Here is a 12,655-nt window from a genome sequence, read left to right as displayed (position 1 = left end):
AGTGAGTAGTAGAGAGTAGTAGAGAGTGAGGAGTAGAGAGTGAGTAGTAGAGTGAGTGGTAGAGTGTGTAGTAGAGTGAGAAGCAGAGAGTGAGTAGTAGAGCGTAGTAGAGAGTAGTAGAGAGAGTAGTAGAGAGCGAGTAGTAGAGAGTAGTAGAGAGTGAGTAGTAGAGAGTGAGTAGTAGAGAGAAAGTAGTAGAGAGTGAGTATTAGAGAGTAGTAGAGAGTAAGAAGTAGAGAGAAGTAGAGTGAGTAGTAGAGAGTGAGTAGTATAGAGTAGTAGAGTAGTAGAGAGTGAGTAGTAGAGAGTAGTAGAGCGTGAGTAGTAGAGTGAGTAGTAGAGTAGTAGAGAATGAGCAGTAGAGAGCAAGTAGTAGAGTGTGTAGTAGAGAGTGAGTAGTAGAGAGTAGTAGAGAGTGAGTAGCAGAAAGAGTAGTAGAAAGTAGTAGAGTAGTAGAAAGTGAGTAGTAGAGTGGGGGTGCCGCTCGCAAGCCGTTTTGCTTTGCCAGGGATCTTTGCTGGGACTCTGATTGCCACTGCGGGCACATCCAACGAGGACATTGAGAGGAAGGAGTTTTATTTTAACACGCAGGGCTCACCGAGGGGAACTTTTCAACAGCAGCAGCAGGGGCCGGGACTGTGAGAACCAGCAGCCCAAGCGCTTCAACAACTCAGCGCAGCTGGTGTCTCTTCCCGCCCCTGGCCCTTCACAGGCTATTTATGGTTCGCGGCCCCGCTCCGCGGGGGCCGCTCGCAAGCCGTTTTGCTTTGCAAGGGATCTTTGCTGGGACTCTGATTGCCACTGCGGGCACATCTAACGAGGACATTGAGAGGAAGGAGTTTTATTTTAACACGCAGGGCTCACCGAGGGGAACTTTTCAGCAGCAGCAGCAGGGGCCGGGACTGCGAGAACCAGCTGCCCAAGCGCTTCAACAACTCAGCGCAGCTGGTGTCTCTTCCCGCCTCTGGCCCTTCACAGGCTATTTACGGCTCGTGGCCCCCGCTCCGCGGATGCCGCTCGCAAGCCGTTTTGCTTTGCCAGGGATCTTTGCTGGGACTCTGATTGCCACTGCGGGCACATCCAACGAGGACATTGAGAGGAAGGAGTTTTATTTTAACACGCAGGGCTCACCGAGGGGAACTTTTCAGCAGCAGCAGCAGGGGCCGGGACTGCGAGAACCAGCAGCCCAAGCGCTTCAACAACTCAGCGCAGCTGGTGTCTCTTCCCGCCTCTGGCCCTTCCCCTCCCTCTCCCTCTACATCGCGGGAGGCGCGCGGGTCGGAGCACGGGGCGAAGCCCGGGCCAAGGGCGAGCCCGTTTTAGCCCGTTAGAGTCCGTGTAAGGCCGGGCTGGGCCACCCCCTTAACCCTTGATTTACAACTGGACCCTCACGCAGGTGTTTGTTCTATGTTAGTCTTATACGTGTTGTTTGTAATAGGGAATATTTATTCTGCAGAGTGTTGTGGGTTAGCTACTTATCCTAATAGCGATGTGCACGAGAGGGTCTAGAAGCAAAACCGCTGCGGGGGGTCTGCCACAATCAGGCACATTAGATAATTTTCTTCTAAGAGCTAACTCCTTTATAGACCAGGAAATTACTTCTTTGGAAAGAAGAGTATCCCAAGATCTAGTGCGGGCAAAAAGATCCTCTATGGGACAGTTTGCTACAGCCAAAACTCCTGACCAACCCAAGGCACGGCCTATTTTAGAAACCCCTACAATAACTAATGTAGATATTCATGCCCATAGACAGAGTCTACCTGCAACGGTAGACCTCTCTGTTTCCCATCTTTCATTAGACCCTCAATCTAGTGCGGACCTAAATAAAACACCAGACCTAGTTGATATTACACCCCCTATTGATTTGAGTGATACCCAACTGAAGGCCAGGAGGGAGGGAGCCATCCCCAAAAAACCTAAATCCAAAAATGAAAGGTGTAGGGGTAAAAAACTGAGTAAGGCTCCTCTGTCCTCTGCCCAAGATGTGTCTATAGCCACCGATCCCCCTGGTACCGCCCCTATAAATGAAGCATCCTCTAGTGTGAACGTAGAAGGTTCGGACATCTTAGATAGGATCAGCGTTAGGGATGACGAGGTAAGCATTTCCCTCCTACCTAGGATTGCTGAACTTTTTAAACTTTACCTCACCCCCATTGAAACAAGATTAGCTCATATTGAAAAACAGATAGCTGACTTTTGCTATGCCCCAAAAAAAGTAAACCCAAACGGGTCTAATCAAGTAGGGGGAATTAATTTAAGCACAAACCGAGCCAAACCCACTGCCACTGTTACCAAGAAAAGTATATACGGGGGGGTTTACCCAAACATAGTCACTGGGACCTGGGTTCAATGAGTACTAAGAAGAAGGGGTCCCAGTGGGAATCACAAGGAATAAACAAATCTAAAATATAATTCAGCAAACAATTAATGTATCCACACTGTTTTAATTCACAACGGGATATGGTGTATTACAATATACAAACAATTTATGAAATTTTACGGCGGTTGCAGGTGCCCGGGAGGGAAGGAAGGGGGAAGTGAAGTGATGGTCAAGTGAAATGGTAAGGATAAAAGGATTAAGTGACAATCAAATAGGACGATTTACAGTAATGTAGTATAAAATTGAATACACAGAAAAAGGACCAGAAGTTCACGCATGTAAACAAAATGACATACTCCACATAATACAATTAATGTAGCTAATGATGGCGTGGAGTTGGCGAAAAAAGATGGTTGTCGACGTTTCGACCCTCTAATATGCAGGGAATAGTTGTACCCTTGCTGTGGGGTCTTCTTCAGGACCAGGAAGGGAGCGGGACAGGCAACCTAATAAAAATTTATAAAAGGAGACTCTATTATTCAATGATGTGTGAATCTTGATAGGCTGAAAACAGGTAGAGCGCACGTTGGACATTTTGGACCTTCATAATGACAACATATAATAATGGTTTGAGGCTGGTAGGCACAAGATATCTATAGAGTGGCAGATCCACATCATTAACGGACTGTAGCCATGCTAATCTAACTAAAAGCCAGATATTGCGGCTGCTAATGTTGAAATAATACGGAGCTTTATTGGACCCTGGATATAAAGTGGTACATAGACAGCGATAAGCGTCTATAAATAGAACACTCCGCACTTTGTATAAATAACTGAGTACATTGAAAAGTTTAAATTTTCAAAATTTCTATGACCAACACACGCTGGGACCGGCTTACCGATTGCCAGGTTGCGTTGACTGAAGCAAGCAGTCGGACGACCAATCACACCTAAAACAAGGAATGGACACAGTAATCATTGCCAAGCCAATAGGCCTATATAGCATATGTATAATGATAACCAAATGATTGGTATATCGAGAAGGTGTCAGACTCACCCCTATGATTGCGGGTGGGGCCACCATTATCATGCAGACATAGTAACTCCAAATTTTTCCACAGAATCGATCGATCAATATCACCTAAAATAAGAAGGGGGCACATAAGTCAGTGCCGGGCTAGTGAGCCATTACAGCGTGTGTATACTACAAATTAATTAGCCCATGCGTGGTTTGTTAGAGAGTGACAAACTAACCTTCACAATAGCAGTTTTAGGCGTGGCCACTATTTTCGTGCTGAACCTCTAACTCCAAAATATTTACCTAGAACAGAGAAAGGGCATCCTGATCATTACCGAGCCCGTGGGACCCTGCAGCGTGTATATACTAATGGGCCCGGGGGTGATGTCGAACTCACCGTCAAAGTGGCGGTCTGAAGGCAAGGCCGCTGTCTTCATGCAGAGCCGGTAACTTCCAAAATTTCTGTAAAAGAAAGTTTTGGAGCGAGTTAGAACGTGACCCGCCGCGAGGTCAATTGCTAACATATTTGTTGGGTTCGATTCATAAAACAAACCGAGAGAATACTCACAACAGCCGAATCTATCGGGGCTGGAATCGCCTCACGCACTGGCCGTGGCGGGGCTGAGTTCCTGTATGTTAAATCCCCATGGTAACTGGGACACGTGGTACTGGATGAAGATAAACTAAAGACTATCGCTCTTCGTAATGTGTGCCAGCATCGCTCATGGCGAAACATAAACCTATGATAGTCGGTAAAAAATGTGTATGAAAATGAACTGTCACACGTTCACACGGGGGATTAATTGTAATCATTTCAATGTAGTGTGGAATTTCGAAACAATATCTGAAGATGAAGCTCTTATTAGTTCAATCACCGCGGTAACTATAACTACGTGGTGCTGAATAAGGCTTGAAAAAATACCAGAGAAGAGAGACTATTACTCACGGTGAAATCTATCAATCGATGATTGAATATTCACATAGAAGATATGAAAAATAGCTTACGGACGCAGTGGTAAATGTAGTGATCACAGGATGGTATGGAATTGGTCAGCCACGCTTGAAGGATGAATCAAGTACGAGGATATACAAAGTATACCGTGGTGTACACTTAAAAAGGCAAATCGTAAACACATTTATATAAATACATACATTCTGTGATTTCATACCCAACAAATAGATGTGCCTTGATGTTGATGTCGTTATGGGTAATTAAAAAAGGATATATATATATATAGATAATGCCCTATATGGCGTACCTTCCATGCAAGGAGGTAAAGGCCAATTCAATACTTCTGGCAGAGTTGTGATTGCCCAAACGTAACTCTCATATGTGGCAAATAATTATCAACATTCACTTAAGGATATGACAGATTATACATAGAGACAATGTCAAATTGCAGAATTACAAAGTGTCCACAACATTGTAAAGACGTAGGTATTCATGCAAGTATAGCTAATTGAGAAAAAGACTGTCCTGTTCATTAAGACCAGTATCAATGGAGTCAAAGACATACATCCACTTGAGTTCACGTGTGTTTAGGATACTTGATATGTCCCCTCCACGTGGTCCTAGTTTTGCTTTTTCTAATACTACCCATCTAAGGCTATCTGGGGAGTGTGACGCCGCCTTGCAGTGATCCACTAAGGGGGCGCCAGGGACCTCACATCTGATCCGACTCTTATGCTTTAGGATCCTGACCTTGATTTTCTGTTGGGTTTGCCCAATATAGATCATATTACACGGGCAACTGATGGCATACATGATGTTTACAGAATTGCAATTACTAAAAGTCTTCAACTTGATTTTGTGGTGGCGGTATTGAAATTCTTTAGTCTGAATGGTTGAGTCACAGGCTTTGCATTGGCCACATTTGAAGTGTCCCACTGTGGGTTGCATATCCCACATGGATGCAATAGTTGGTTGATCTGGAGTGGGTAGAAGTGATCGTACCACAAAGTCTTTAATGCTTTTAGCTCTTTTGAAAGCATGTAAGGGTGTATCAGGCTGATTAACTTCGTCTGCTATCAAGTGACAATGGTGGTTGACAATGCGTTTAATCTTATTGCTTTTACTGTTGAAGGTGGTGACACAAACAATGCGCTGTTCTTGTAGGTTACTCTTGTCCCTCGGTGTCAATAGTTCTTCTCTGGGGTAAAACCAAGCGTAAATTCGTAAAAATTGCCCAAATGGCAAATTATCACTGAATGGTGAATTTGAGGTAGCTCAACCAACAATCGACCTACCTCAAATTCACCATTCAGTCCGACAGTCAAACTATCAACTTTCTTGACATCACTATTTATCATGAATCAGGTAAAATATCCACCCGACTTTATCGTAAACCTGCTGAAAGAAACTCTCTGTTGTCATACAATAGTCATCACCCACGAGCCCTTCGTGATAATTTGCCATTTGGGCAATTTTTACGAATTCAGAGAAATTGCTCCAATAAGGAACATTACTTTCTTGAATCAGACGAGCTGACAAACTGACTTCAACAACAGGGGTACCCCAGACGTCTGATAAAGCAAGCTCGCAAACGTGCTTGGTTTTACCCCAGAGAAGAACTATTGACACCAAGGGACAAGAGTAACCTACAAGAACAGCGCATTGTTTGTGTCACCACCTTCAACAGTAAAAGCAATAAGATTAAACGCATTGTCAACCACCATTGGCACTACATGATTTCAAAAGAGCTAAAAGCATTAAAGACTTTGTGGTACGATCACTTCTACCCACTCCAGATCAACCAACTATTGCATCCATGTGGGATATGCAACCCACAGTGGGACACTTCAAATGTGGCCAATGCAAAGCCTGTGACTCAACCATTCAGACTAAAGAATTTCAATACCGCCACCACAAAATCAAGTTGAAGACTTTTAGTAATTGCAATTCTGTAAACATCATTTATGCCATCATTTGCCCGTGTAATATGATCTATATTGGGCAAACCCAACAGAAAATCAAGGTCAGGCTCCTACAGCATAAGAGTCGGATCAGATGTGAGGTCCCTGGCGCCCCCTTAGTGGATCACTGCAAGGCGGCGTCACACTCCCCAGATAGCCTTAGATGGGTAGTATTAGAAAAAGCAAAACTAGGACCACGTGGAGGGGACATATCAAGTATCCTAAACACACGTGAACTCAAGTGGATGTATGTCTTTGACTCCATTGATACTGGTCTTAATGAACAGGACAGTTCTTTTTCTCAATTAGCTATACTTGCATGAATACCTACGTCTTTACAATGTTGTGGACACTTTGTAATTCTGCAATTTGACATTGTCTCTATGTATAATCTGTCATATCCTTAAGTGAATGTTGATAATTATTTGCCACATATGAGAGTTACGTTTGGGCAATCACATCTCTGCCAGAAGTATTGAATTGGCCTTTACCTCCTTGCATGGAAGGTACGCCATATAGGGCATTATCTATATATATATATATATATCCTTTTTTAATTACCCATAACGACATCAACATCAAGGCATATCTATTTGTTGGGTATGAAATCACAGAATGTATGTATTTATATATATATGTGTTTACGATTTGCCTTTTTAAGTGTACACCACGGTATACTTTGTATATCCTCGTACTTGATTCATCCTTCAAGCGTGGCTGACCAATTCCATACCATCCTGTGATCACTACATTTACCACTGCGTCCGTAAGCTATTTTTCATATCTACTATGTGAATATTCAATCATCGATTGATAGATTTCACCGTGAGTAATAGTCTCTCTTCTCTAGTATTTTTTCAAGCCTTATTCAGCACCACGTGGTTATAGTTACCGTGGTGATTGAACTAATAAGAGCTTCATCTTCAGATATTGTTTCGAAATTCCACACTACCTTGAAATTATTACAATTAATCCCCCGTGTGAACGTGTGACAGTTCATTTTCATACACATTTTTTACCGACTATCATAGGTCTATGTTTCGCCATGAGCGATGCTGGCACACATTACGAAGAGCGATAGTCTTTCGTTTATCTTCATCCAGTACCACGTGTCCCAGTTACCATGGGGATTTAACATACAGGAACTCAGCCCCGCCACGGCCAGTGCGTGAGGCGATTCCAGCCCCGATAGATTTGGCTGGTGTGAGTATTCTCTCGGTTTGTTTTATGAATCAAACCCAACGAATATGTTAGCAATTGACCTCGCGGCGGGTCACGTTCTAACTCGCTCCAAAAATTTCTTTTACAGAAATTTTGGAAGTTACCGGCTCTGCATGAAGACAGCGGCCTTGCCTTCAGACCGCCACTGTGACGGTGAGTTCGACATCACCCCCGGGCCCATTAGTATATACACGCTGCAGGGTCCCACGGGCTCGGTAATGATCAGGATGCCCTTTCTCTGTTCTAGGTAAATATTTTGGAGTTAGAGGTTCAGCACGAAAATAGTGGCCACGCCTACAAACTGCTATTGTGAAGGTTAGTTTGTCACTCTCAAACAAACCACGCATGGGCTAATTAATTTGTATTATACACACGCTGTAATGGCTCACTAGCCCGGCACTGACTTATGTGCCCCCTTCTTATTTTAGGTGATATTGATCGATCGATTCTGTGGAAAAATTTGGAGTTACTATGTCTGCATGATAATGGTGGCCCCGCCCGCAATCATAGGGGTGAGTCTGACACCTTCTCGATATACCAATCATTTGGTTATCATTATACATATGCTATATAGGCCTATTGGCTTGGCAATGATTACTGTGTCCATTCCTTGTTTTAGGTGTGATTGGTCGTGCTTGCTTCAGTCAACGCAACCTGGCAATCGGTAAGCCGGTCCCAGTGTGTGTTGGTCATAGAAATTTTGAAAATTTAAACCTTTCAATGTACTCAGTTATTTATACAAAGTGCGGAGTGTTCTATTTATAGACGCTTATCGCTGTCTACGTACCACTTTATATCCAGGGTCCAATAAAGCTCCGTATTATTTTAACATTAGCAGCCGCAATATCTGGCTTTTAGTTAGATTAGCATGGCTACAGTCCGTTAATGATGTGGATCTGCCACTCTATAGATATCTTGTGCCTACCAGCCTCAAACCATTATTATACGTTGTCATTATCAAGGTCCAAAATGTCCAACGTGCGCTCTACCTGTTTTCAGCCTATCAAGATTCACACATCATTGAATAATAGAGTCTCCTTTTATACATTTTTATTAGGTTGCCTGTCCCGCTCCCTTCCTGGTCCTGAAGAAGACCCCACAGCAAGGGTACAACTATTCCCTGCATATTAGAGGGTCGAAACGTCGACAACCATCTTTTTTCACCAACTCCACGCCATCATTAGCTACATTAATTGTATTATGTGGAGTATGTCATTTTGTTTACATGCGTGAACTTCTGGTCCTTTTTCTGTGTATTCAATTTGATACTACATTACTGTAAATCGTCCGATTTGACTGTCACTTAATCCTTTTATCCTCACCATTTCACTTGACCATCACTTCACTTCTCCCTTCCTTCCCTCCCGGGCACCTGCAACCGCCGTAAAATTTCATAAATTGTTTGTATATTGTAATACACCATATCCCGTTGTGAATTAAAACAGTGTGGATACATTAATTGTTTGCTGAATTATATTTTAGATTTGTTTATTCCTTGTGATTCCCATTGGGACCCCTTCTTCTTAGTACTGTTACCAAGAAAGCAATAGCAATTGGGACTAACACAAAATCTAAGTCTGATTCCCTCACCACGAAGCTAATAGTACCTAAAATAAGAACCTGTGCCACCCCACTGAAAGAGGGACCCACTCTTTCCAAGGACCACGCGACGCAGCCAAATAAGAACATTAATGGCGGCGCTCCACATAGGAGACGACCGGTGAACTTGCCTCCTGAGGCAAGCCCCTATGTGGTGGTCATGACGGGGGTCCCTGAACTGAGTGAGACCGAGGAGGAACCTAATTGGTCTCTAAATAATAAAGTCCAACATTGGCTAAATACAAACAGGCCCCTACCCCCGAACCTTACTAGCAAGATCCTGACAGTGCGAAGGATAGTATGGGTGGGACATGAAAGAAAAACGGTACAGGGGGATTGCATATTGGTCAACTCTGCGGAACCCCACACTGTTGACTATATATGTACCTGGAAAACCCAGGATAGAAATGAGGGGATTTCAACACAACGCCTCTCCTTCTTCTATCCCCCCAGGAGCGGATTAACACGCAATTGGAACAATGATAGTAACTGGCACACAGTAGGGCGTCCCTCCAGGAATGAAAATTGGGGTACATGGGGTATACAGGGTTTTAGGTAACAAGTACACAGGGGGAATTGGAGCGGCTTCCCGACTGCCAACAGGTTTAGTTCCCTAGAGCTGGTGGATTGACAGTCAAATTGCAGTAATCTTTCATGGGGGGGGTGGACTATGAAGCTACCAGGCAGGCAGCAGACGGGCATTGTGAGCCCATTACTCCCAGGGTGAGTAAGATACTTTGCCCACATACCAATACCAATAAGAGAACTCTCATCCCATGCAACCAAAATACCCTGCAGCCAATGCCTGGCCCGGGCGTTGCAGTAGCAAAAGGGGTGTTCAATCGGCCTAAGGTAGACCTTAGCGATAGGGGTTTCATTTCCCTCCTCTCATGGAATTTGGCTGGTTTGGCTAATAAACTGGACTCTCCTGAGTGGGGGGCATTTATAGATTTACAGGACATATGCCTCTTTCAAGAGACATGGGCAAGAGAGGACTACCGGCGTGTAGGATTCAATACATTTGCAATCGGGGCTAATTGGAAGGGGAAGGGTCGCCCGTCAGGTGGACTTCTTATCTTGGTGGCTTCCGACATGGGCTGTAAAGTAGAGTAGTAGAGAGTGAGTAGTAGAGTGGGCAGTAGAGGGTAGTAGAGAGCGAGTAGTAGAGAGTGAGTAGGGGAGAGTGAGTAGTAGAGAGTAATAGAGAGTGTGTAGTAGAGAGTGAGTGGTAGAGAGTAGTAGAGAGTGAGTAGTAGAGAGAGAGTAGTAGAGAGTGAGTAGTAGAGAGTAGTAGAGTGAGTAGTAGAGAGAGAGTAGTAAAGAGTAGTAGAGAGTGAGTAGTAGAGTAGTAGAGACTGAGTGGTAGAGAGTAGTAGAGAGTAGTAGAGTGAGTAGTAGAGAGTAGTAGCGAGTGAGTAGTACAGAGAGTAGTAGAGAGTAGTAGAGTGGTAGAGAGTGAGTAGTAGAGAGTGAGTATCAGAGAGTGAGTAGTAGAGAGAGTAGTAGAGACTACTAGAGTAGTAGAGAGTGAGTAGTATAGAGTGAGTAGTAGAGAGTAGTAGAGAGTGAGTAGTGGGAGAGTGAGTAGTAGAGAGTAGTAGAGAGTGAGTAGTAGAGAGTGAGTAGTAGTGAGTAGTAGAGAGTGAGTAGTACAGAGTGAATAGTAGGGAGTGGGTAGTAGAGAGTGAGTAGTAGAGTGAGTAGTAGAGAGTGAGTAGTATTGAGAGCAGTAGAGAGTAGTAGAGAGTGAGTAGTAGAGTAGTAGAGAGTGAGTGGTAGAGAGTAGTACAGAGTAGTAGAGTGAGTAGAAGAGAGTAGTAGAGAGTGACTAGTAGAGAGTAGTACAGAATAGTAGAGAGTAGTAGAGAGTGAGTAGTAGAGATTGTGTAGTAAAGAGTAGTAGCGAGTGAGTAGAAGAGAGTGAGTAGTAGAGAATAGTAGGGAGTGAGTAGAAGAGAGATAGTAGTAGAGAGTAGTAGAGAGTGAGTAGTACAGAGTGAATAGTAGGGAGTGAGTAGTAGAGAGTGAGTAGTAGAGAGTAGTAGAGTGAGTAGAAGAGAGTGAGTAGTATTGAGAGCAGTAGAGAGTAGTAGAGAGTGAATAGTAGAGTAGTAGAGAGTGAGTGGTAGAGAGTAGTAAAGTGAGTAGAAGAGAGTAGTAGAGAGTGACTAGTAGAGAGTAGTACAGAATAGTAGAGAGTAGTAGAGAGTGAGTAGTAGAGATTGTGTAGTAGAGAGTAGTAGTGAGTGAGTATAAGAGAGTGAGTAGTAGAGAGTAGTAGGGAGTGAGTAGTAGAGAGATAGTAGTAGAGAGTAGTAGATAATGAGTAGTAGAGAGTGAGTAGTAGAGAGTGAGTAGTAGAGAGTAGTAGAGTAGTAGAGAGTGAGTAGTAGAGAGTAGTAGAGAGTGAGTAGTAGAGAGTGAGTAGTAGAGAGAGAGTAGTAGAGAGTGAGTAGTAGAGTGGTAGAAAGTAGTCAGTCAGTGTCAGTCAGTGTCAGTCAGTCAGTGTCAGTCAGTGTCAGTCAGGCAGTGTCAGTGTCAGTCAGTCAGTGTCAGTCAATCAGTGTCAGTCAGTGTCAGTCAATCAGTGTCAGTCAGTGTCAGTCAGTCAGTGTCAGTCAATCAGTGTCAGTCAGTATCAGCCAGTCAGTCAGTGTCTGTCAGTCAGGTAATAGTCATGCTTGTCTGGAATCACACTGTGAGTCTGTGTCCACTTCTACAATCATCCTGACAGAAACATGTCCTTATCTAATCACTCTGCTGAAACATAAGCGCTTATAAACTTATCCTGCTGTCAACTACTAGCACTCTAGGAAACCAGTCACTGTCTATGCACTTGCAGAATGACTCAGGCATTGAGACAAGCAGTGGTTCATTCAAATGTGCACAATGTATGCGGTCCCTTAAACCCTTGCAGACTACTGAGTCAGTCCTGCAAAAGTCCAGGTAATAGTCATGCTTGTCTGGAATCACACTGTGAGTCTGTGTCCACTCCTACAATCATCCTGACAGAAGCATGTCCTTCTCTAATCACTCTGCTGAAACGTAAGCACTTATAAACGCATCCTGCTGCCAACTACTAGCACTCTAGGAACCCAGTCACTGTCTATGCACTTGCGGAATGACTCAGGCATTGAGACAAGCAGTGGTACAGTCAAATGTGCACAATATATGCGGTCCCTTAACCCCTTGCAGACTTCTGAGTCAGTCCTGCAAAAGTTCAGGTTATAGTCATGTTTTCTGGAATCACACTGTGAGTCTGTGTCCACTCCTACAATCATCCTGACAGAAGTATGTCCTTATATAATCCCTCTGCTGAAACATAAGTCCTTATAAATGTATCCTGCTGTCAACTAATAGCACTCTAGGAACCTATTCACTGTCTATGCAGTTGCAGAATGACTCAGTCATTGAGACAAGCAGTGGTACAGTCAAATGTGCACAATGTATGCGGTCCCTTAACCCCTTACAGACTACTGAGTCAGTCCTGCAAATGTCCGGGTAATAGTCATGCTTGTCTGGAATCACACTGTAAGTCTGTGTCCACTCCTTCAATCATCCTGACAGAAACATGTCATTATCTA

Source organism: Lissotriton helveticus, chromosome 6 (assembly GCF_964261635.1).
Source record: "Lissotriton helveticus chromosome 6, aLisHel1.1, whole genome shotgun sequence".
Classification (NCBI taxonomy): domain Eukaryota; kingdom Metazoa; phylum Chordata; class Amphibia; order Caudata; family Salamandridae; genus Lissotriton; species Lissotriton helveticus.
This window is presented reverse-complemented; position numbering follows the sequence as displayed.